The sequence below is a fragment of the Empidonax traillii genome, unplaced genomic scaffold, assembly GCF_003031625.1.
Source record: "Empidonax traillii isolate 1590-97213 ecotype Southwest subspecies unplaced genomic scaffold, ASM303162v1 scaffold35:size4298261, whole genome shotgun sequence".
In the NCBI taxonomy this organism is placed as follows: Eukaryota; Metazoa; Chordata; class Aves; order Passeriformes; family Tyrannidae; genus Empidonax; species Empidonax traillii.
The window spans coordinates 2,047,006-2,071,325 of NW_020955228.1; the positions used below are offsets into that span (position 1 = coordinate 2,047,006).

The 24,320-nt window shown below is 36.7% G+C and overlaps 1 long non-coding RNA gene across 1 annotated transcript; it reads left to right on the forward strand.

Moving 5' to 3' along the window:
• The first annotated feature begins 9,550 nt into the window (after positions 1 to 9,550).
• On the forward strand, positions 9,551 to 20,224 carry LOC114054607. Its single transcript, XR_003570507.1, has 3 exons — positions 9,551 to 9,648; positions 9,721 to 9,802; positions 19,811 to 20,224. It is a non-coding gene; the product is annotated as an uncharacterized LOC114054607 (long non-coding RNA).
• The last annotated feature ends 4,096 nt before the right edge of the window (positions 20,225 to 24,320 follow it).

Below are 24,320 nucleotides of genomic sequence, written 5' to 3' on the forward strand. Positions count from 1 at the left end.
TTGAAGTCTGACTTGTTTCTTTACATGTAATTAACTGAACTCTTAATATATCACTATGCTTCAGTAAACTGCTTTGTGTTTCTAATTATGTGGTCTGAAATGATTACAGTGTATTTAAAAAATGCACACTCTACAACAAACCAGCTAAGAGAATCTGGCACAGTGTCAGGATTTCCTAGGCAAACACTTGCCAAACCTGTTGTTAGATCCAAAGTCATAATTTAAAAACAAGCCTACAAGGTATCTAGAATAAGATCGCTCTTTCCTTCCTTCTGCATCCTCTCCCACTCCCTGACAAGAGAATCTCTTTACCTTATCAAAACAGAACAGTTACTGACATTTGTCTCCTGGTAGGAAACCTATCCCTGCTACGTTCCAGTTTTAGAGTTGACTAGTGCACATTCTTGTTAAAGAAAAGAAAGTTACCTTCACCAAGAATGTCCAAATTCTTCAATCAGATAAACATGCACAACTCCCTGCTGAAATTAAGGAAGTACCTGAGGGCAAAACCTAGCCTCAAATGAGAATTTTAATAATTGTAATACTGTGTAATCCTTTCCCTGCCAAGAGACAGAAATGGCTTATTCTGCACAACAAATTCACAGACTTGCCATGCACTCAGTATCAGGGTTTTGCTTTTAGCCCATGAACCAGAATATATTTGATCAAAGTGTATAGAGCTTATTTTATTAAAATTAATCTATCCAGTATAATGGTGCATTGGTACAATACTGAGAATCTCTTATTTGCACATATGGGATCTGCTATAAACCAGCAAATGCTTCCACATTATCACCTCAGACAGAGTTTTAAACACTGGGAACCTTAATTAACATGGTAATCTGTCTCTTTCTCCAAGGTTCTATCTTGATGTGTTAGTTTTACTCTTAACTACTGAGCATATTTCCTCCCTACCTGAAGTTAGTTTCAGTCATCTAGGTCTCTTTTAAGTCCCAAACTGTTTCATGCAATAAATGAATGAGTAAGCCTGAATGAAATTAAGACACAGAACCAAGTATCACCTGACTACACAGACACTACAGCCCATTCCAGACTTCCTTTCTAGCAATTTTCATTATCTTGAATTCACATGTAAAAGAAAATGTAACAGAAAGAGCTGATAGATCCCTGCCAATTGAAAATCTCCTCACTGGAATGCTCTAGGATCTCTTTTAAAACATGAAATTACATTTTTACAAAAGTAAAGCTCAATAAAACTTACTATGACTGCAGTAGAACCTTAACTAATAAAGTGGCAACATGCACACTGAGAGTTGAGTTTCTAAAACCCTAGGGCTAAGTGCCTAATAGTTTTCTAGGCATTTTTACAGTGAGAACATTTTGTTGTTGTTGTTGTCGACTCATGTCACTCACAAATATAATATATAGAAACATATGTACAGTCAGTTTGGTGAAGAGTGTGAAAAATGCTATTGCCAAAAAGTTGAGAGGTGGGAATAACTATTCAGTACATTCTACCCATTCTCTGGGTTCTATGTAAAATTTAATATCAAAACATTTTAGGGAAGAACAAGAATAGCAATTCTTTGCAGCAGTAGGTGTCAAGATTTCAAAATCTTTTCTTCAATCCAAGTCAGAAAAAAAAATCCTCACATTCTGAGATTCTTTACAGAGAGAAATTTCAGATAAAGAAGAAAATCTAACCAAATATTACTATTTTGATTTTTTCTTTGATTAATCTTGACTTTTAATAGTGGTAGTTCAACAGCAGCAGGATAATCCCTGCCTTAAGCATGGTATTAGGTTTTTAAGGATTATTTATCTTATCTAAGCTTAGAAGTCTCTCAGTGTACCTTCATGGTAATAAGTAAGCTGTACTTGCTTGATCACAGAGTTTTAAGCAAGACTATCCTCTAGCCTGAAGTGCAGTGGAATTTCAGTCTTCATCTTATGCTTTATATATCTATATGATCACAACAGATTAACATTTTAAATTAAAATAAAGCAATATGGTTACAAAACAGTTTGACAATGAGGCCACTGTCAGCAGAGATAATCAGCAATGATTATTTTTAAATGACTGCTTCTCCAAAGATTAAACTTAGTCCATACTGTTCAAAACTGGCTAGTACAGTAGCTCTTGTCATTGTTGACCTCACACCACTGTCCAGGAATTAAATAGGCTTCACAACAAATGTGTGTTACTCCAAGTTCAAAACCTTGCCACTATTTACGCCTGTAACCTTCAGGCAGTGAAGATGTTCTTTTTCCAATGCAAAGCATGGTTGTTGTGAGCTACATTTATTTTGGAACTTTAGTCTTCAGTCTATTTGGAATTGCAAACTGGTTTAGATGACATATAAACAGTATTCAAGAAAGGAAATGTCAGAACATTCTGTTTGTTCACTTGGCCTTTCTGCAGTTCTTCAAAGCTTTTCACAGGGTTGCTTTTCTAAAATGTATCCTAACATGGAAACGTTAGACAAATAAAGTTTTCATAACTGTCAACATCTGAGTTTGTTTTTCAGGAGGAATATTTCCAATAAATTTGCACACTTAGGAAAAACAGAGTAGTATCCTCCCTTCTGGGGCTTTTCATCTGAAATGTAGCTCTCGTCTCACACATTCATGCTTGCCTGATTTAAACAACAAAACAATTTTTACTGTAAATGGAAAACCCTGCAGGTGAAAATCCCCGTCCTGATTCTTCCCAGATGGTAACTACACTGCCCTCCTGCAAGTCTAGGAGATGTATATTTGCTTCATAAGATTGGATGTATCAAGCCACTTTGATATACACAGCCAGTAGGAGATGGTGTTTTGCTTAATTTTTATTTTTCTCGTTACTTGCTACCTTTGCTACTTCTAAGGAGGGTAGGATCATGAAATCCTGTCTTCCAACTTCCCTTCAGAGTTCTGCATCACAGATGCTCACTTCCACCTACCTCTTGTATAGATGAATGGAATTAGCACCCAGTGGTGAATCCCTCCTGCTCTTTTTCCATTGCAAACTCTGGCAAGCTGTTGGAGCATAAGAGGTGTGATAACGACTGCCTCTCATTTCCATGTCTGTCCACCTGGTTCCAGTGTGCAGGCAGCACCTTTGGCAAACAAGGTATGTCTCCAGAGAAATTTCTGAAGAGCTGAAGAGAGGAAAAGCACTGGAGATGCTTATGAAGGCTGCATACTTGCACAAAGTCAGAAAAAGCTAGTAGAATATGCAGGTCCAGGAGGCGATTTGTGGACACATTTTATAAAATAGATATTCTGATGGGATTCTGGTTTATGCTAATGCATTTTGCACTAATTTATGTGAAAAATTAGTGGAAAAGGACTTTAGTAGTTTCAGTGACAAAGTACCTGTTATTGTAGAGCTCCTTACAATAGTAAAGAACTGTATCTAAGGGCTTGTTCCTTTAAATAAATTGCATAAAAGAAAATTAATTAAAAATTACTTCTATATGTACAAGAAGTTATCGCATAATTTCTGTTTTATAGGTGTAGAGGATGTCAGTAAATGCTAATATATCTCAAATGCCTACATGAACTTTTAGATTTTGCCCACTTAAGGCTATACCCAGTTTTGCAACTGCTTTTTACTTGAATTGTATCACATTAACATATGTAGTCTGTTATAAATTGTGCATAGAATAGATATTTTGTGCTCCTTCTAAAAAATTATATGGACAACATAAAAAAGTATCTCTTATGCAGAAAAAAATATTTTGTTCTGGGCAACCCAATACATAGTTCTTGTAAACATTCAGTATCAGTATGAGGTCCGTTAAAAAAAGAACTAAACTGAAGTGCTGGAGCCAATTTATTCATTAATGACTTTCTCTGTTCTTAAGTGAGGAAAATTGTTATTTCATTACTATTAATTCAGTCAACAAGTATAAATAAAAATGAAGGGATATGATGTTTACTAAGGACAAAGGTATGTATAGCCATGAAATGTATTTTATTTTATATTCTAGAAAACACTATCAAAAATAAGCTGTTTAAGATAGATCATTTGTTTTATAAACTGTTGGAAGGAAAATCTATGCATTAAGGGTCCAATTTGAATCTTGCTGAAGTCAATAGAAATCTTTCAGTTGTCTTACAGGGAGTTGGGTTTAAAGCCTCCATGCAGTAAAACACTCACCAAGGGATTGTAGCTGGCCGAGTTCCGATAATCTGTGTTCAGAGCCTGCACATTAAAATAACCCAAAACATTTTTCCAGCAGGTGGCACATGAGATCTTGTAGTCCAAAACATGAATACAGCAATGGCATGTCACCACCAGCCTAAGAAACTGGTATTTAACCAGTTTGGTCTAAAAGACCAGTAGGAACTTTAACTGTCTATAGGCAGTGACCAGTGTGTTTTTTTATTAGTGGCTTTTTTTTTTTAATTAGCATTATTAGAGTCACATTTACACGTTAAAAAGAAACATCATATTTATGCATAGCACGGTTATAAAATTTTTGATTTATCCAGCTTGTTAAAATCATTTACATTTTCAGTGTTTCCATTACTTAATGTTTATTTCTAATGTCAGCACATTTGTGCTAATTATGCAATGGCAGTCCTTCCCAAATACTCATTCCAAACATCTGGGGGAGGACTCTTCCTGACAGGAGTCTAGTGTGCTTTGAGGTCATTAGTGAATGCATCACACCCTAGAAGCCCCTTCCTCCCCAGTACGCATTGCTTCCTATGGACTTTCAGCACTGAAATTCCAATTTCAAACTCATGTCACATGCAGTAATGCCACTATCTGCGTAACTATTATCTGCAGTAATGCCACAGAAATCTTGGATTGTCCTTGAAAGGGAACCTTGGGAATCTTTCCATTTCCATTTGAGTCCTTTTTGTATCACTACTGTTCTTTGTTTTGATGCAACAGTATCAAATGTAGCAGTGACTTAATACCATGTCACCACACCACTTTGTGAAACTACAATACTTAAAAAAAATTCAAAATATCTTAATTATCCCCCACAAAAAGATTAAAGGAAGAAAGACAGTCCCAAGAATATAGGCTCTGCTTAATGTAATCATACTTCAGGATTACTCTTGGCTATTAAGGTCCTTTTTGGCTTGGGATGTTGCAGAGGATTGAAGTTGCTCATTGTTTGCCAATTACCTCCAGCAAAACATCTGAGGAGCAAGAACACTGAGTTTGTTCTCCAAATCTAGCCTTCAACTTTGTGGCACACATAATCTTTGCATGTTAAAAGTTCAGGCTGTGTCCTAAACCTTAATTGGTTTGGGCTCCAGCATCAGAAGTTGATGGTGTACTTGAAAATACCTTGTTAATCTTATCTCATGATTTTGGGGCCATTACAATGCTTTTTATGTCTAGGATTTGCATCTCTACTGTCAAGCATGTGGGGATCTCAGAATATTCTCAAGACCTAACTCTCCCATAATTCACACCACAAAGCCTTAAACTAATACCAAGGCGTCATTTTAGCATGAGTGCCAGGAGGTGGAAAAACTCTCACTACACTCAGAAACTCTGATTATACTCAGTGGCTTTGTGTGGGCCAAGCTTTTGTTCAGGCAGCCTGCCTGGCCTGCACCCAGGCAATATCAATCATAGTAATGGTTCATCAGCTAATACTGGGAGGTTGGTTTTCTTTATAACAGTGTAAATTATTTCAAGTCAAGCTGTGAGTGGGCTACATACAAAAGTAGAGATGGAAAATTTGCGGGACATGTGGCTTAGGGTGAGCATGTGTGCAGTCAAATCCACTTTTCAGTTTGTAGTCTAGACATGGCCTTATGGCTTGGATTTGGAAATACTGAACCTCACGGAGATGAAAGTAGGATTTAAATACCCTAAGGCAGATAGGTTGGAATGTGGAGAAAACCTAATAATGCAGGTTACTTTAATGTCTGCAGTATGACTGTGGTCAATCCCACTCTTTTAAATGGGGAGGGGGGAATTTCATGTCATCAAAATTTGGCAGGTACCATTCAAGTTAAATAGCTTGAATCTCTAGTGAGTGTGGTTTGGAAACAAAATTAAAGTTTCTGATAAATTTCTGTAAATTTTCTTTCCAAATGTTCAGCTAAACACAGCTCCTCTTTTGGAGGCAGCTGTAATAATAAAATATTTTACATTTATAAAGTGCTTTTCATCCTGAAAAGTCCCAACAGACTTTGCAAACTGCATTCAGTTAAAATCACCTAAATATGACTAAACTGCATAGGGAGCAACAACCAGACATGGAGGCAAAACACATACCTTGGACCACAGAAGTTTTGGCCAAGAACGCTAGACTAAAATTCTACCACTACTGAAAGAATAATACATTTTTTTATTTACATGAAATGATCAGGACCCTGGACTTCTCAAAATACTCAGTTAATTGTAAACTTTACCACTCCAGTAAGTACCTGGGAAGGTACAAGCAGTGATTTTGGTTAGGACTGGAATAGCAGTAGTCTGTGTGTCTTGAAGCTAATGCTCACAGAGTGTTAAGCTTTCTTTGACAGATAAATGTGGATATTAGTTCCTATGTATTGCATGCAGATGATACAGTTGCCAGGTACGAAGCCTTAATGAGGCTGCAGACAAGCAAAAGAACTTTCTTTGAGAGGGATGAACTGCATGTTACTAGCAATCATTTGCCAGATTGGTATGCTCTACTAAAAAGAAAATATTAAAAATAGCACTAATTTAGAAAGAAAAGCAGTACTGCGTGCAAGCAACTAATACAAATAATAGTATCAGGTGAATGTATATGTTACAATCATGAGCTTTTTTGTTACAGTGGAAATAAAATGGAGGGTATAATGAGTGCTTTTTTTGTTAGTTTACAGAACTATCCTATAGGATTGTATTTTAGCCCAAGAATGCTTGATACAAGTTAGGACCAAAGTGTACACTTCTTGAGAGGCAGGAACTCTCGTGCAGTTCAACTGCAATTGTGCATAAGTGAGGCATGATCGATCTTGCTGAAGAGTAACTGCACCATTCACTGGAATACTGTTAGTTAAGACTGGAAAAGTAAAGTACATGGCATTACAAATACCAAATCAAATTGAAACTGTACTTTTGTATATTGAGTCAAAAGTCTCAACAAAATAAAAATTTATTTCACCAGAAGAAAGAGATTACACTTATTCTTAGTTTAAGTACTCCATGCTACCTCACTCCTGCCGTAGGGCCAGTCCTTATCCAAGCATTTTATGTAAATTATCAATAGAATGCTTATGGAAAAAACACAATTCATATGGTACAGATAATAAATGTGTATATAAAACATTTTAAAGTGTACATTTGCTTCTTCCCTTTGAAATTTTAAACTAAAATCTACATACTTTATTTTTTTAATTCCCCCCCCCCTTTTTTTAAAATGAGTTTCTGGAAGAATTCTCTTAAAATTGGAACAATTTCATTTTAAAAGAAAGTAATGATAGCAATTGATGTTGCTTCTTGGGACCTACTATTCATTAAAATTGTTTTCTAGTTTTCCACATGTGGTCTGCTGGCCAAGTTGTGTGTGTTGTTCTGTGCCACAAACTATAGTCTTTATATAGCATTTCTTTGTTTCAAGGATAACTCTTTAGAAAAACAGGAGAAAAATACTCTATTTTTTATATGGAATGAAAATTTTTCTTGTGTCTGAGTTTGTAGGAGAAACATAAAATAGGGAAAACGGATTTTGGATGAAGAGCCAAGGAAAACCAGCTGTCCACTTTAGTTGGTTCACAAGGATGGGGTTTTTTCCTATCAGCTGGACATCTATCTGAAAAAGATAGTCATTAAAGCAAGGCACTATTTGTCTTAGAGCCCAAGAATCTGAGACTATGAAAGCCACAAAAATTGATGCAAATTATTAATTCTAAAGACTACAGATATGGCAAAATACTTGACATACACAAGAAAAGTATCAAATGTTATTTCTTACTCTTTTTTAATTGGAAGACCAAATAGAGCATGGCTCCAATTTTGCTTCATTTCCTAAAGCATTTTTTAAGATTGGATGGCCAGGGGAGATTGCTAGGTGATTTTATACAGTACATCCAGGTTCTTTTGTACTGAACTCCATTACCTGTATTTGAATAAAGAATGTGTTTCAGAAAGACACTGAAATATGAAGGAAGACTTCAGCAGATGCCAAATCCATCTCTGCTAATATGGACATTCACCCTTGCAATTAAGAATATATATCTTATCCGTAGCCTGATGGTTTGGGCTTTCATTTTCTGGCCACAAAAAGACTTCTCAGCTATTATACTACCCAGCACTTTCCCTTGTAAAGATACAGGCCCACTAGGTTTCAGTGACCTCTTAAGTATTCTTTTATTTCTCTCTCATTTATTACTGTTCAGCCTCTCAGATAGTACCAAGCTACTCAGCCGAACACAAAGGAGTTATTTTTGTCTCTGCTATACACACAGTACAAAACATCAAGGCATTCATGACAAAAATCTAATATAAGAACAGTGCTGTCAAATTCTCAGCAGTGTCAGAGTGAAGAATATCTCGATAAAAACAGTTTTATCTGTGCCTACCTTTTAAAAGCTTTGCTTCACCATGCAAATAGATACCGCTAGAAAATTAATTAGTTAAGGTGGACTCCCCTTGCCTCTTATAACAAGAAGTAGGTCTGTTTCAGACTAAATGCTAATTTTTCATTGAGCACTGGTAATTTGTGCCTCTACACAGTCCATTTATGCATTCTCTCTAAAAACATCTCAGAGTAAAAATTCCAGATTCATTAGACTGATCTCATTGAAACAAACTGGTATATGAATAAGAACATTGTCTTTGGTTCTAAAGCTGTACACAAATGGGAAGTTGGTGCTCTCAGAGACATGAATATGTTCCTAGAACTTGTGGGATGAAAGTTGGTGCCATTTGATGTGAATTGGGAGCAACATTATGTCTTCAGGAGAGTACTGTGATTTCACACCAAAATTTCCATCCCCTAGGTGTCTATTTCTTTTGTATTTTGTCAGGGCAAACTCACAAATCTGCAGAAGGCCCTAGCAATTACATTGATTCTCCACATAGCAGCAGAGTGCTACGGTCCAGGTGCATACCAAGGAATAAAGCCAGTGAATGCAGACATTTTAAACCACTGAAAGGTACATATAGTTGCTCCTTATGTTTCATAAGTGCTGTAGAAGTCACTGAGAAGTAAAAACCCCCAAACTTTTACTAATAAAAAAGGATTAAACAAAAAGATTGGAAAATAATCAGAAAATCGGAGGTGGAATACAGTGAATGAAAAGATGGAGCATAGTATTAAATAAGGTGCTAAATATCTTCATATCATCATTAATCACTTTTATATCAAATTATGAGCTCTATCTCAAGCATTTCATAAAAGTCTATGACTTAAAGGCAAAAGAAGCCTGAGTTCTTGGGTTTATTGGTTTGGGTTTTTTCTCTTTGTGTAACTCTTTGTCATTCTAGGCCAGTTCTCTATATAGGAGGTCACTCACCACAAATCACACTGCTTTAGAAGAGGCTAAAAGATGGATGAGGCCAAGACACAGAGCTGTGCTTGAGGAAATGTGTGCTGGGAAAAGAACTAATATGCACAGGGCAGGAGCAGAAGGAGCCATGGAACCATGGAAACTCTAGCTCTAGAACCTACCTCCTTATCCAAAACAGATGGAAAGGCAGACCAGGAAAAGAAACATTGACGCTCTTCAAAGTTAATGAAGTCAATCACAAATGTGAGTGTGAGATCTACATGGTACGCAGTCAACCTTTCTTTACCCATGACTATGAATCTTCTTGTCCAACAGAGAAATTGCCCTTTAGCAGCAGTTCTCATTCTGAAAAGCGGACACAGCAAAGGAGAATACCTTGGTGAGAGCAGTAGCAAAGGTGAGGGGAAAAGTTTGAAACCTGTGTAAGTTATCTTACAATGTTGACCACTGTAGTTCTTGCTGACTCAACAGATATGGTTAGGCACTTGGTACAACGGACAATCAGAGCACTGATTTAAGACCCAGCTTTAAACTCCTCATTTTGAAAAAGTATTGGAAGTGTTGGCTTAAATATCAAGAATTTATGAAGCAGTTTCTACAGCCTATTACAATGACCTCCTTCTGTTTAGTTGACATATACATTATGAACAACACACTAGAGGAACCAGAGATTCTATTTTTATTTCTATTTGTTTTTTCTTCTCCTAGCACTATTTTGCTAATAGAGAATTTAAAGTGATACGGTAGTCTTTCATAAATGCAGAACCAGATTGCACTCTAATACACACCTATAGCCACATTCAGTACAAAAGATTAAATTCTCATCTTCTGGGTTTCTGTGAGATTATTTTAGTCTGTTGCATTTCCTTTCCCTATTGTTACTACAGCCTCCATGGGGTACCATAAGTGAAGATTCACCAGAATGCTCCATTGTAAGATCTTCCTTTGTGCTGGCTTTTGTCCTGGCAGGAGATAAACCATCTCCTTCGCTCTGTCTGGGACACAGATGGGTATGGGCAACATTCTTCCACTACTGAGTCATTAATCAAAAGATCTATTTTTCCACTTTTTAGTGGCCTCCCTTTTTCAAAATTTTGTCATTGAGTAGACTGTTGAATGTTTTCCATTTATATAAGCCTGATCTTTTCCTAAACCAGCTTGAATTAATTAATTTAGTGTCAATATTCTTTAAACCATGAAGATTTTCTACAGTTCCAATAAAATACGGACACTTGAGAGTTTCCTGCCTCCATTGCTCATCGAAAGATAAAAGTGGGCAAAATGTTCAGCAATAAAGAGCACTGTTCACCACTTTTTTTTCCAGATATGGCAGTTTGATAAAATGTAAAACTTTTCCTTGAGCATTCAAGTATCGAAAAATGTTTGTGATTTTCAAAACTCTGGTGTCAGCATTTGTGAAATAGACGTACAACCCTTATCCATGCAGATGGGTCCGAAGGGCTATGTTGTGGACCACCACATGGTGGATAAATGTAGTGAAAGCATATGTTTATATTTGCAAACAAGTTCTTCTTTTTTTTCTTTGTTCTATAAAATCCCTTTTTGCCTAGATATTTTACAGTTTCCCTAAGCTTGTCCATTCTCATCCTAAAGGAAAGTTAGAAGTACTATTCTGATCAAAATCCTTCACAAGCATGGCCTCCAAATAACCCAGGCCATCAAAGACCTCTGTGCATAAAGTACTGAAATGTATCTAACTTTGAATGTTGTTGATACCCATGGCAGCATTTAACCACTGACATTTTAGCCTGTGCTTCTTCTATATTTATCATGCTTTTATTCACATCACAAAGCAATCTCAAAGCATAGGAACTAGGTAGCTTTTGAATGAGATTGAACTAGAAGATATGCTCCAAAAGCACACCTTATGTTCTCCAGCCATAGGACCAGGCTAGAACAGCCTCCTGAAACCTGTAATGTGGATGTTAAGTTCTCAGCACTAACCTTTTCATGGCACAAATCCTTTTCCATTAGCCTGCACCACTTACTAATGTAGACATCATTCATGTGGCTCATCTGAACCTTCTTACAGAGCAGAGACTACTTTGATGGACTTTGCAAATCTGACTGGAAATTTCAGTCCATCCAGCAAAGTGAACTACAAAATGCAAACAAAACTGGGACAGGCTCCTCTATGCTTGAGGATTTGTTGTATGCACCATAGGTATGCAATGTAGAAGCTAAGTGAAAAGCCCTGGATCAAAACTTTTCTCCTTAGTCAAACAGAGTCCAGAACAATTAACTTCCAGAATATGCTTTTTTTTTTTTTTTTAACCCTTGGTGAGATAGGATGAATGTTTTGAGAGATTTCCCTAGAAGCAGGATAGTCTACTGATATCTACTGATATCTTAGAAGCAACAAAAGAAATTTGAAGAAGAATTTTGAAGACAGCATTATTGATAATGTATGTTATACATTTGCCTGAAAAATGTATTTTGTCTGCTATGTTTATATTTCTCATTAAGCACACAAATAGAGAGATTGGGCGTCTTTTTTAAATTAAAAAAAATGGAGATAGAATTGCATCTGTGCATAATTACAGCTCAAAATTTGCAGATCTATTGTGAGCTTATCCTCAGCAAAACCTCACACAATCACCCCCTTCTTATGGCAACAAATGAGTTTAATAGCCCAGACTTTTTCACATCATCTATGTAAATAAAGCAGAGTGTTGGGAAATATTATCATCACCACTGTGTTTCTAACGAGCTATAATACATTTCTGTATGCTGGTTTCTAGGTTAAACTTCGCTGTAAATTTGTAAGCACGTGCAACCATGCAGATATGATATGGTACCATTCTTTATATGATACAATAAAGAATCCTAAAATACACAAGCAGTATATTTAAAATAAAGTAACCACAAATTCTTACCATACAGAAAGCAACAGTATTCCTGTAAAAAGAGGACATCATTTATAGAAATTGCTTTTACTAGGCACACCCAATTTTGACTTTTGTGAGGCCCAGATAAGTAACATGGATTTCTTAAGTTATTTTAACAACAAATTGAACTATTCAAGCTTTACATTCACTTTCAGTATTAATAATGCCAATCAGATTTGATGCTTGCATTTTCATAAAGCTCTTAATTTCATTTTAAGAATAAAAGACATGTTTTACTGGGTCAGACCAATGGCCTACCAAGGCAAGTTTTCTGTCTCCAGCAGCAGCAATAGGAAAACCTATTCAGAGACTAACAAACTGAGCTGTTCTCAGAAGTCCTTTTCTCTTTCTCTTCCCTCAATACACCACTGTTGTGTCAGGGTGGCAAGAGGTACATCCTCACCCTATTATGATATTGTCCATCTATTTGTCTAATCCCTTTTGGAACCTCCTGACACAGTTTGCCCCTGAAATTCCATGTGACAGCAAGTGTCAGAAGTCCACTACTTTGTGTTTAAATAAATGCTTTCTAGATTTGTTTTAAGCTGATGTTCTATTATTTTCCAGTTCTCATATTAAAGGATAGACTGAATAGAAGTTCTGCCTCTACCTCATTCGTGATTTTCATGACTTCATAATTCTTCATCACTTTTCTTCCCAGCCTTCTCTTTTCATTGTTGAAGACTCACAAACTTTTTTATCTCTCCACCTAAAGTAGCTGTGCAATTGCATAATCATTTAAGTTCCCCTTAGAGCTACATGTTTTTACCCAGAATGTCAAGGCATTTTTAAATGTTTTAGAGAGCTTCTCAGCAACTTTGGGATTCAACTGCCATACTGCTGAAAAGAAAACTGGAGCTTTTCGTATCATCGATCCGATAATATACTTTCCTAGTATGACAGGTAAATTCCCTACTGTTTATTCCTAGAGGTTCAAAAAAATTACTTCTGGAGAACATAGTTTGATTTTCTTCCTTACTCAATTCAACCTACTATTTTATATATTTGTATTCATTAACTTAAAATGTAATATTTTGAAGAGTACCTCATTTTTGCCATTGCAGGCTAATATATTTAGTTGTCCTTCAGTAATACTTACACTTTTCTCCAATATGCTATTTGCTTATTCCTTTAATGCATCTATCTATATCTACAGCTCTTTTAATTATGTTAGGCTCTCCTGGAATGTCTTTAAAGTGTTGCTCAGAGACCCTGAATTGTGTATATTTGTTGCCTTCTCTGATGCTCAGTATTTCTTCTGCTCTAGCAACTTAGGCTGAGCACAGGTGTTGAAAACTTTCCTTTTTGCTTTCATTTGAGCAGTGCTTTTTTCCACTTTGTCTGTTAGAGATTTAATTTTTCATTAGTAACAGGTATTATGTACAAGCACAGAAACCTATGGCCACAGGTAGCTTATCTTTTTTTCTCCCAGGAGAAAAATACAAGCATTGTGCTGACTGTTAGTGATTTATAGAACACAAAGGCCTCATTCATTCTCATTTTAAGGTCATCGCTATGTGATCTTCTTTGAACAACTTGCAGATAAACATCAAGAAGGCCTCATGAATAACAGTGACTAAACTGTCAAGGCAGTAATAGTATGATTGAAGAGAGCATCCTCTAAATGCAACATGTACTGAGGAATGTGGAGAAAACTTCCATGTCTTACAGCTGTGATAAAATGGGGAGTGCGTTTTTAATATAAAGGTGAAGTGGAATATTGACTGGACTCAAGTCTTAAATGGCTTATTTAGCCAAGAAGAGATGGGGGGGTTGCATTTTGAATAAAGCAGAGTGATGTGCAGGAAGCTCAGAGAATATATAGTATCTTACTCTGGTTCCTTTGTTCCTCTGTGGGAGGGAACTTCATAGTATTCAAGAAAATTCCTTGATGGTGCTGCTATTTCATATGAGCGCATTGACAGGATACACAGTTTGGCACAATTGTCTGTTTCTGATCTGAATTACAAACACCAGTGGTGGCAAGATCCAAACTGACCTATACTGGTGGAATAATTCAAGTAATTATTCAGGGCATTGTAGTACAAACACATTTAGTTCTTTAGGTCTGGAGTTCAAAATGCTGCAAAAATCTCATGGTATGCTGTACAATCATGAGTTCCATGCTGCACACGTAGATTAATGATGTGGTGAGGTATCTCATGAGACTGAGACAAGAGACACACAACAAGGTTCTAAGGAGTGATAAACTCTGTTTATTTAATTCCTAAATAAATTTCATAGATGTGGGACACGTGAAAATTGGATGGTAAAGATTCCCATGCCCAGATCAACTAGGAATGTCATGTATACTAATTAAGCAAACAGAAACAAGAAAATAGTTTGTATGTATTTTTGAGGTGCATACAATTCACAATAAAACAGGTTTCCAGTCTCAGTGCCAGATAAGCATAGTCAAAAAGGATAATTGATTGGTTTTATGCACCATTGCACAGTGTCTAAAGGCATTCATAATCTATGGTTGATTGCATTTTGAATATTGCCAAAATGAATACAATCCCCTCACTGTTGAACAAGATCATAATATTTATATTGACAATTGAGAACCTTGAATAATACATAGTCCCATCACGTCTTTTCTATAAAATTAGGACTCTTTTATGTCTGAAATCAAAACCAGTCCAAATAGCTAGGATTTTGACAGCATTTTTCAATTAAAATTGTTTATGTGTATAAGTTGTGTCTTTGTCATATAAAGATGAAAATACATTCTCATTCTCAGTATGGACTTGGATCCAAATCAACCTCCAGGACTTTTTTCCATGTTCTTATAGTAAGCTATCTGCTCTCACAAAATGAAATATTAAGGAAGTTCTTATTTTGTGAGGCTGAAAGAACAAAACAATGTTTCCATTTAAAAATTACTTCAAAATTTTGTATTAAATACGAAGACATCTTTCAAGAAGAGTGACCACATTCATTTTGACAAAGCACAGGCTAAGGGAAGAGTATGTTCCTCTCTGAAAAATGTCCTGCTTTTCAGACATGATTTGGAAGAAAAATTTGGAAGAAAAGTTTAAATATTTCCGATGAAACATGGAAACAATCACTATATCCTGTGAGTGTTCCAGTCAAGGAAGAAAGCAGGATCACTTTTAACACACCAATTTTCAGGCATTTCAAAAAATTATTCTCAGGCTTCACTGCATGCATTTTAGTATTTTAAAAGTTTTAAAACCTATTTTATTAAAGTATCTTTAAATCCACTTTCTTTTTCTCCCCTTCCAACTGCAGGGACCCCTTATATTTCAAGATAAGAGTCAGTAGATCTTAATTTTATTTCCATCACTGTTGTTCTGTGCTTTTAGAATTCTGTGCTTTGAATTCTGCATTTATAAAAATAATTTCTTTAGTGTAAAGCTTCAGGATGAAGCTTTCAGGATGAAAGTATATTCACACAAACCAATGAGCATAATTTTGGTTGCTGGGATCACAAAAAAACTCTACGGTACCTATATATCCTAGAACAAATTTGACACCTAAGTGGAATAGGTTCACCATTGCAGTATGTCCACTGAACAAAGAGGTACATTTTGCTCATGGAAGACTGGGAAGAAATTTCTGATGAAAATCTGACAGAGAAGCAATTTGGGGTCCTCTGTACTCACTGGATTTGGGGTGTAGCAGATTTTCTCAGAAGAAGATACATACAAAAAAACTGATGGAACTGGCATATTGTGCTGATGCTGGTCAGTCTTTGTGACAGGGGTAGTCCCTTTGAGTACTGTGCCCCTGCCCAAAAGTTACCTGTGGATGTTCTCTTCATTCTTTACAGGCAGAGGAAAAGAGCACTGGGCTTTTTTTGTCACCTAACAGATGTCACAGATGCAAATTGCATTTTCTGTTGGCTAGCTCATTTTACAATCTGTCCTGAAAACTGATTTCAATTAATTCCCTTCTAGACAGTTAATTTTTCCAGCATGGCAAGTTCAACTATGTATTTCTGTAAGTGAGAGGGTTTCCAGGAGTCAGGCACAGTGATAATAAGTTTTATAACTCAGTGTCCCTTTTGAATGTAGATAAAAGTCTTCTGCTTTTGAGTGTTAGATAAAAAGAAGATAATCTTCCCTCTGAGAAGAATGTCATTGAAGCGAGGCAATTTTCACACAATTACATTTCATAATGGGATTGTTAAGACAGGGGTGCTTATTTCTGGTGGGTTTGATCTTATCCTTATGTCTCTATTACTTAAATTTTTTCTTGCTTCTTGTCTACTCTTCCTCACTATCCTTGTGATACAAAATGATGTTGGCTATACAATGTAAGTATAATGTATCACTGGTGTAGATGAGTCTGCTGAGAGGGAATAATGAGAAGCTGCACGATTAAGAGCTTTAAAGCCCAATAGTGAAGTCCTGAAGGCCACCAGCGCATTGAGGATAGAGATGTCACGCCATGAGGTTGACAGGAGGCTGCACTTGTTCATGCTGGCTGTTCTGCAAGGGCCATGAGGTCTGCCTGCCTTGCTGAGGTGGATGAGGATGCTTTGAGGTTAAGGAACACCATTTTGGAATTTTACTGTGTGATGTCTCAGGTGCCAGTTCCAAATACAATTTGTATCACTTTTGAAGTTCTGTGAGAATTCTGCAGAACTGCTTTCTACCTTTGTTGAAGCTATTTCCAAAATATTAACTGGGACTCCTTTAGTTCTTTCAGGCAGTATGGGAGAAGATCAGAGAAAATTATTCAGGACGCACTGTTTAATTTTAGCACACACATTGTATGCCAGTTGTTTATGTATGTGGTTAGCACAGCAATATAGGAGAGTGGGGGGAAAACCAACAAAAATCCCAAACCAGAAAGCCAGTTGCAATGAATGGCAGTTCAGCTTGTTCTTATTTGTGGTGGGGTTTTTGCTGACAATTATTTTGGAAAAAAAATCAGTATTTAACTACAGTCCATCTACTCTGGAGTAAAATATTCAGCACTGCTTACTAGTGACCTAGCACTAGCACTAAAAAGCATAAGTTTTACTGGCAGTTATTAATATTCTAATATGTAGTTTAGCCTGTTCTGAGACTTAAGGTCTCAGTATAAAAAGCTTGCAGATACATATCCAACTCCAGCAAATTCCCAACAATGCATTGACAAACACAGGAAATCTTGTAGAAAACTATCCCTGTGTACACTAGGCAATATTTTATTCCTGTCCTTGTTGAACAAAATATTTTAAACACATGAAATGTTTTGTTTCAAAGTAGCATTTCTGAAATCCAAAAGTTCAGCTGTTGCAATTCTTCTTTCCATTCTGAAGTAAGTTTCCTGGATCACTAGAACTTTTTAAAGCTACCTTCTTAAAAACTAACCAAATCTTCTGTTCCCTCAAGGCAAATAATCAGGTAGCTCTGACATCTGCAGCTACTGGAAACATTCATCTAAGAAGGAATCAAACTGGTGGAAGCCTGAGGAAATATAAATCCAGTAAATGGATTGAAAGTACTTCCTCTGGTGCTACTTTTTAGCACCTTTAATTTAGGTACAGAACTGAGTATATGGTAATAATTACAAAATTAGAATAGTAGTAGTAGTAACGTAGTGTATAAGTAATTCATTCACATAGCTTAGGTCAGCAGACCTTTGATAGACTAAACAAAAGTTACATGATCTCAAAATATTGAATCAGTGAGGCAGATGAGTCAAGGTTTTTTCCAAAGCAGAAGGCATGAAGAAACAATTTCAGTGTCAGGTGCCCAATAAATATAATGTATTCCATTTTTAGATTAAGATACATGATTATTATTATACAAATAAAGACTTTTTATATAATTCAGATAATAATTTTAAGAGTTCTGGTATTGAGATTGCACTCCTTTTCCCTTGAATGAAGGTACATGCAAGTTCTTACATGTATAAATTCAAACTCTTTTTCAGACTTCAGTTTTATTTTGTATTGCATGTAATCATTTGCATCTAATATTACAGTATGAATTCACTACAGGATATGTATTTGCCATGTTCTATCTTCACAGCATTAACTGACCACTTAAGTTGTTACACTTGCTGCTGCTGTCACTGGGAATACCTATGCTCTCTGAACACATTCCCTGGTTCCACAGGGAGCATTCAGGGACCAGCAAAGGACACAGGCCCTTCAAACCCCAAGGTAATTCATTCAGAGATGCTTTTGTGCATCTCCATGTGGCAGAGTCTTGCACCATATAAACACAGCCCCACTGCCAACATATTAAGAAGACAGAATAGCAGAAGTTTACATCTGAAAACTACTTTGGCAGCCATTGCTATTAAAAAAATTAGGTGAAAATTAAAAGGGTTTTTTTCAGTATCTGCATGTCATGAAAGCAGCCCTGTGACAAAGAATTCTCTGAACTAATAGGGACACTGCCATCAGTCATTGGTAAGAACAGTATTGACTTCTACTTGTAGAGAGCTCTGCAGATGTTACTCTTCCAGAAAACACTTATTACTTACAGGTTAAGGTAGTCAACTTTTTTAGGAAGCAGTATTAAACAGTATTTAATAGCAGTATTTAAACATGCACAATATGTTTTTATGAAAAATACCAACAATGTTAGTAATTTGATTTCAAGTATTGAATACAGAGGATTTACTTGTGACTAACAGTGATACTTCTATAGTAACTTCTCTATTAAAATATCTTCCCATGAAGCCTCAGGCATTCCAAGCTTGCACATTACAGAGAACCAAAAATTCCAGTTATCGTGTTCTGGATAGCATATGTGATCACAGCAATGGAGATATATTATATATCTGCGTATATATATATGTGTGTATATATATACACACACACATATAGGATAGATACAAACCATTCTGGAAGTACACATACAACATTTTGAAAGATTAGAATGTAAATTTCTGAGACTAGAGTAACAGGATCATTTGACATTATGATGTTGTTTACAGAACATTGTTTATATACCCATAACAGAGCTGCAGCAGACAATAATTTCTTTTCTGACTGATGATCAGACTTGGAAGTCAATCTGCAGGAACACTCCAGCAGGCAGAATGGCCAAAGTTAAGAGTTGGCTGTGTTGAAATGAAAGATATGTCCAAATTGTGCTGACAAAACATAAGACAGTATTTTTATGTATCTTGGAACTCCTCTCCAGCAGGAGAGGAGTCACATTTCTGGTGATGGTAGCCTTTATTCTCCAGGATAGTATTCAGTTGTCAACTCAGAGTGAAGCTGGATTAGAACAAGGTAGTTCATCCATATGATGCAGTCTGCTGGGAGATTTTTGCCATAGGTTGCATCTGGACTATTTTATCTTCTCCCCTTACACTTACCATTGTGTATAATATATTAATTTATATTACACATAATACTAGAAGAACTAAATAAAGTTTCCAAGGCAGGAGACTAACCATTCCAATTAATCACTAGCTTCAAACTTAAAAATAGTCTAAACTCTTTAGATACAGGATCAAGTTTGTATTATTTATTGGAAAAGAAACAGTCTCCCAAAAGTCTGCTCCTGAACCTGTTACAGGGTCACTGGGATGTCGTCAGTGCCACCCACAAGATTAATAACGTGAGCGAGAGAAGTGATTCAAATTCCTGAATGGTTCAGACAGTGTGGAGTATTTGAAACATCTGTACAGGGCTTGCAGCTACTGGACCTACAGGAGAAATGCACTCCTCTAGAGGAATAGCTGGAATGCAGGTGGGATATCCTACTGATCTTTCCTCAGGCTTCTGCGTTTCACCTGATAAACACTGATAACATATTTCCGGTTACAAGAAGAAAAAAAGGAAATATGCATTTATCTACAAGATTTTTCATTTCACTTTCCAAGTGGAATTTATTTAACAACCTCAAAAGCAAGTTAATTGTCCTAATTTCTATGTATCATTAGTATAACATGGGCAATTTTAAATTTATACTAGATAATGTGTTTTTTGATGGATGTTGTGTAAGTACACAGAACTGCATAAAAATGTGAGATGCAAAATAATTCTGTAGCAGGATCTACTTTCTTTGGGGAGTTGGACTAGATGACCTGCTGAAGTCCTTTCCAACACAAATTAGTTGTTTCATAAAATAAAGATGCAGTTTTTAAAAACACCTTCTGTGACAAAGCCATACAGCACAGTACCTTTGATAAGAAGTATTTAATCATAGAAGATAATAAAGAACTGTGTGATTACCCTACTGTAATGCTGTATATTGTATCAATTTCTAAAAAAGAAAAAAAAAAAAAAAAAAAGAAAAAAAAAGGGGAGGTGAGTGCAATCTTACTACTTTATTTTTCACTATTAAACATTTCTCTTTTTACAATAAATAAATGCACTCTAAAAATGTAGGTCTTGTCAGGGAGATGCACTGAAACTCACTCAACATTAAATTGAGGTCAATAAGACTACAAAGATGAGATTAATATGCAAGTAGTTTAAATTTTCTATGAAAATGAAAATAGATCTTAAAATATTTGGGACATTGCATGAAACAAAAATCTCTACTTGTCTAATATATTGAGAAATGGAGACCTTCAAAAAGGTAAGTTTTAGAAATTATACAGGTCTTGAAAAACAGAAATTGAATATAAACCCTGAAAAATACAGAGCAGTTCTAATATAGCCAAAAAAACCAACAGAATTCTGAAGATAATAAACTTTGGTATTTAAAAATATCATGTTAGACATGGGGTTTAGTATGTTCCATCTCTCAAAGCCATTGAACAACAAGGTAAGCAACTAAGAGCTATCATGGTATCAGTTTTTCAGTAAAGCCGAGTCCAAATCATTGGGAAGTAAAGAAATGGTATAATGATTTAGTACATCACCTCATTATTGTCCAAGTTTCACTTGCTAAACTGTGATAAACCTCTTACGTATTTTCCCCAGAGAGGATGGAGAATGTGGGTGACTGAACTAGAGAGCATCCAATGAGACAGGTTATGTTTTAAAACAGTTTTAATCTGTATTTTACTATCCAAAGGAAATCCATGTTTCTGTAATGTGGTCTCTGAAGGGATACAATGACAATCTCCTGTACCCTTGGTGTGTGGCTGAAGCATGGACATACCAAGAGGCCTCCGAAGTAGGGAAGAAAATGTGTCACTCTGTGAGCCAGACAGACTTCCCAAGGCACCTGTAACCTGGTGGTTTACAAAAGTAATAATCTCCTGTTCTACCCTATTCCCTTTGTCAGTAAAAACTGTGCTTTCCCCTATTTTTATGTTCTGTTATTAAATACTATAAGGTCATATCTTGTTGCGACTCTGTATCCTTGTATAAGCACATTAAGTATTTTTACTACATAAATATGAGAACTTTTTGGAAAAAACATGTACAGCAAGTCAGTCATTATTCTGAGTAACGTGAAGGACGTGATCATTTCACAGAATATTCTGAATTGGAAGGCACCCACAAAGATCATCAAGTCCAACCCATATAGGGATCAAACACATGACCTTGGTGTTATTAGCATCATGCTCTAACCAACTGAGCTAATCTCTTTTGATCATTTATGGACAGCAATCCAGGAATAGGACTAAACAGGTGACAGATAATGTATTTTTGGGAAAAACAACAACAACAACAAAACAAACAAACAAACAAAAACAAACAAAACCCCACAACACCAAGCTAATGTAAAAAACGGTGATAGTTCAGTCTGAACGAAAAAAAATACTCATTTTCTGTTCAGGTTCCTTTAAACTTAGTGGGGATTATAAGTATCAATTTGAGTCTCCATTTAGTCATCCAGACTAAGTCTGTAGCTACCAGTTAATAGAGATAAGCACCTCAAAACCCCAAAACATATCTGAACAAACCTCAATCCTTGTATGTCCCACCTCTGTGATAGAATACACAAAATACTTTCCAGAGGTCCCTTCCCTCTCTCTCTCCCTATATTTTATTACTGAATTTGCTTGTCCTATCATGTCACTTTTATTATCAAAGTTTTCTTTAATAACCATCTTGTCTTTTGCAATTCTAAAATGGTGGATCTGTGTTATTGATTGAAAACACTGAACTTGAATGTAGAATGAAAAAAAATATGGATCTCTCTACCAGTTTATTCTTCTCCAATAATTTCCTCTTTTTATGATTTTAAATGCCCTAGAGATATTTACAGAAGCTAAAAAAAGGTATTAAAGACATTTCCATTGTCAGTTTTATCCCTTTATGATGTCTAGTCTTTCTTATTTGAGGTTTCTATTTGTTGAAAGATACCTAGCTGCAATGGAAGCCACCCACATAATTTTTCCAAGAAAATTAGATATTTGCAATATAATACTTGTACCGTAGTTCCATTCCTCCATCATACACACTACATCTAGCTTCAGTGGTCTGAACAAGCAAAGGCATGCACATAATTAATTCCATGAGGGACAGCTTATTCATATATTTGCACACACAACTCTTGCTCTTTGTGTATCAGTCGCATATAATTTACAATGACTATTTCTGCTAACTTGAGTACTTTGTGTAAATTAAATTCTAAATAAAGCTCCAAGTTTTCAGACATATTTTTTTTGTTGCTTGATCAAACATTTTCTATTGTCCTACATCCACATGCGTGCGTGCACACACATATACTGGAAATGGCTTTTTCTATTCTTCAGCTTGTGCTATGCACTAAAATGGTTATAAAAATAGCAACATGGCAACAGTTGCTTGCACATGTGGATGTCATAAACATTTTGTGTTCCTTTACAGCCAAATTGAATTCAAGGCGCTGTCGCAGCAGTGGGCCTGCTCCAGGAGCCGGCACGGGAGAGGGTCTCTCAGGCACCAAGGTGATTTGCAAGTTGCAAGGGAGTAACACATACGGTGTGGATTAGCTGTAAATTAAACACACAAGTGTTTCCTTTATAAGTGACATATATATAGGAGGAATTTCTTCACATAAAGGGTGATTAGACATTGGAATGGACTGCCAGGGAGGTGGTGGAGTCACCATCCCTGGAAGTGTTTAAGGAAAGACTGCACATGACACTTTGTGCCATGGTCTAGTTGACACGGTGGTGTTGGATCACAGGTTAGACTCAGGGATCTCATGGGTCTTTTCCAACCTAATTGATTCTTTGATTCTGTGATTCCTGGGGCACAATGACGGGTCCTGTCCCCCCCAGCCGTGCCCCACCCTCACCCACTGCACGGCTCACGCTCTTTCCCAACACATATACATAAATGCACACAGGATCTGTGCTTTAAAATAAACCAACCAACCAACCATAGGAATGTTCTTTGAAGAAAAAAAAAAAAAAAAAAAGCATCCTTTTTCAGGATTGTGAGTAAATATGACCCAAGGGGCTTCCCAGAGGTATCCCAGTTCCCCCCAGCTGTCACCCCCCCGGGCCTCCCATCAGCCCACCCTGGCCACCTTCCTGAGCCCCAGCTCCCTGCAGAGCCTCCCAGCCCCTCGCTCACTATGGAACTCCTTCCCCCAGCACAAGGCCCTGCCTTGATTAATGCCCAGGCTTGGGCTCCCATTTCAGTGTTACACCATTTCTACTGTGTCCAGTTCTGGGCCTCTCAATTCAGGAGCAACATCAACATGCTGGAGTGTGTCCAGGGAGAGCCAAGAAAGCTGGTGAAAGGTCTGGAGCACATGTCCCATGAGGAGCAGCTGAGGAGGTGGGGTTGTTTGGCCTGGAGAAGAGGCTCAGGGCTGACCTTATCACTCTCTACAACTACCCAAAAGGAGGGAGTAGCCAGGTGGGCATTAGACTCTTCTCCCAGGCAAACAGTGACAGGATAAGAGGACAGTCTTCAGCTCCGCCAAGGGAGGTTTACATTGGACATCAGAATTTCTTCACAGAAAGGGTGATTAAACATTGGAATGGACAGCCCAGGGAGGTGGTGGAGATATTGCCTCTGGAGATGTTTAAGGAAAGTCTGGATGTGGCACTTAGTGCCATAATCTAGTTGACATGGTGGTGTTTGGTCATAGGTTGGACTCAGTGATCTCAGAGTTCTTTTCTAACCAAACTGATTCTTCGATTCTGTGATTCCAGAGGTTCGATGATGTGTCCTGTCCCCCCAGCCCT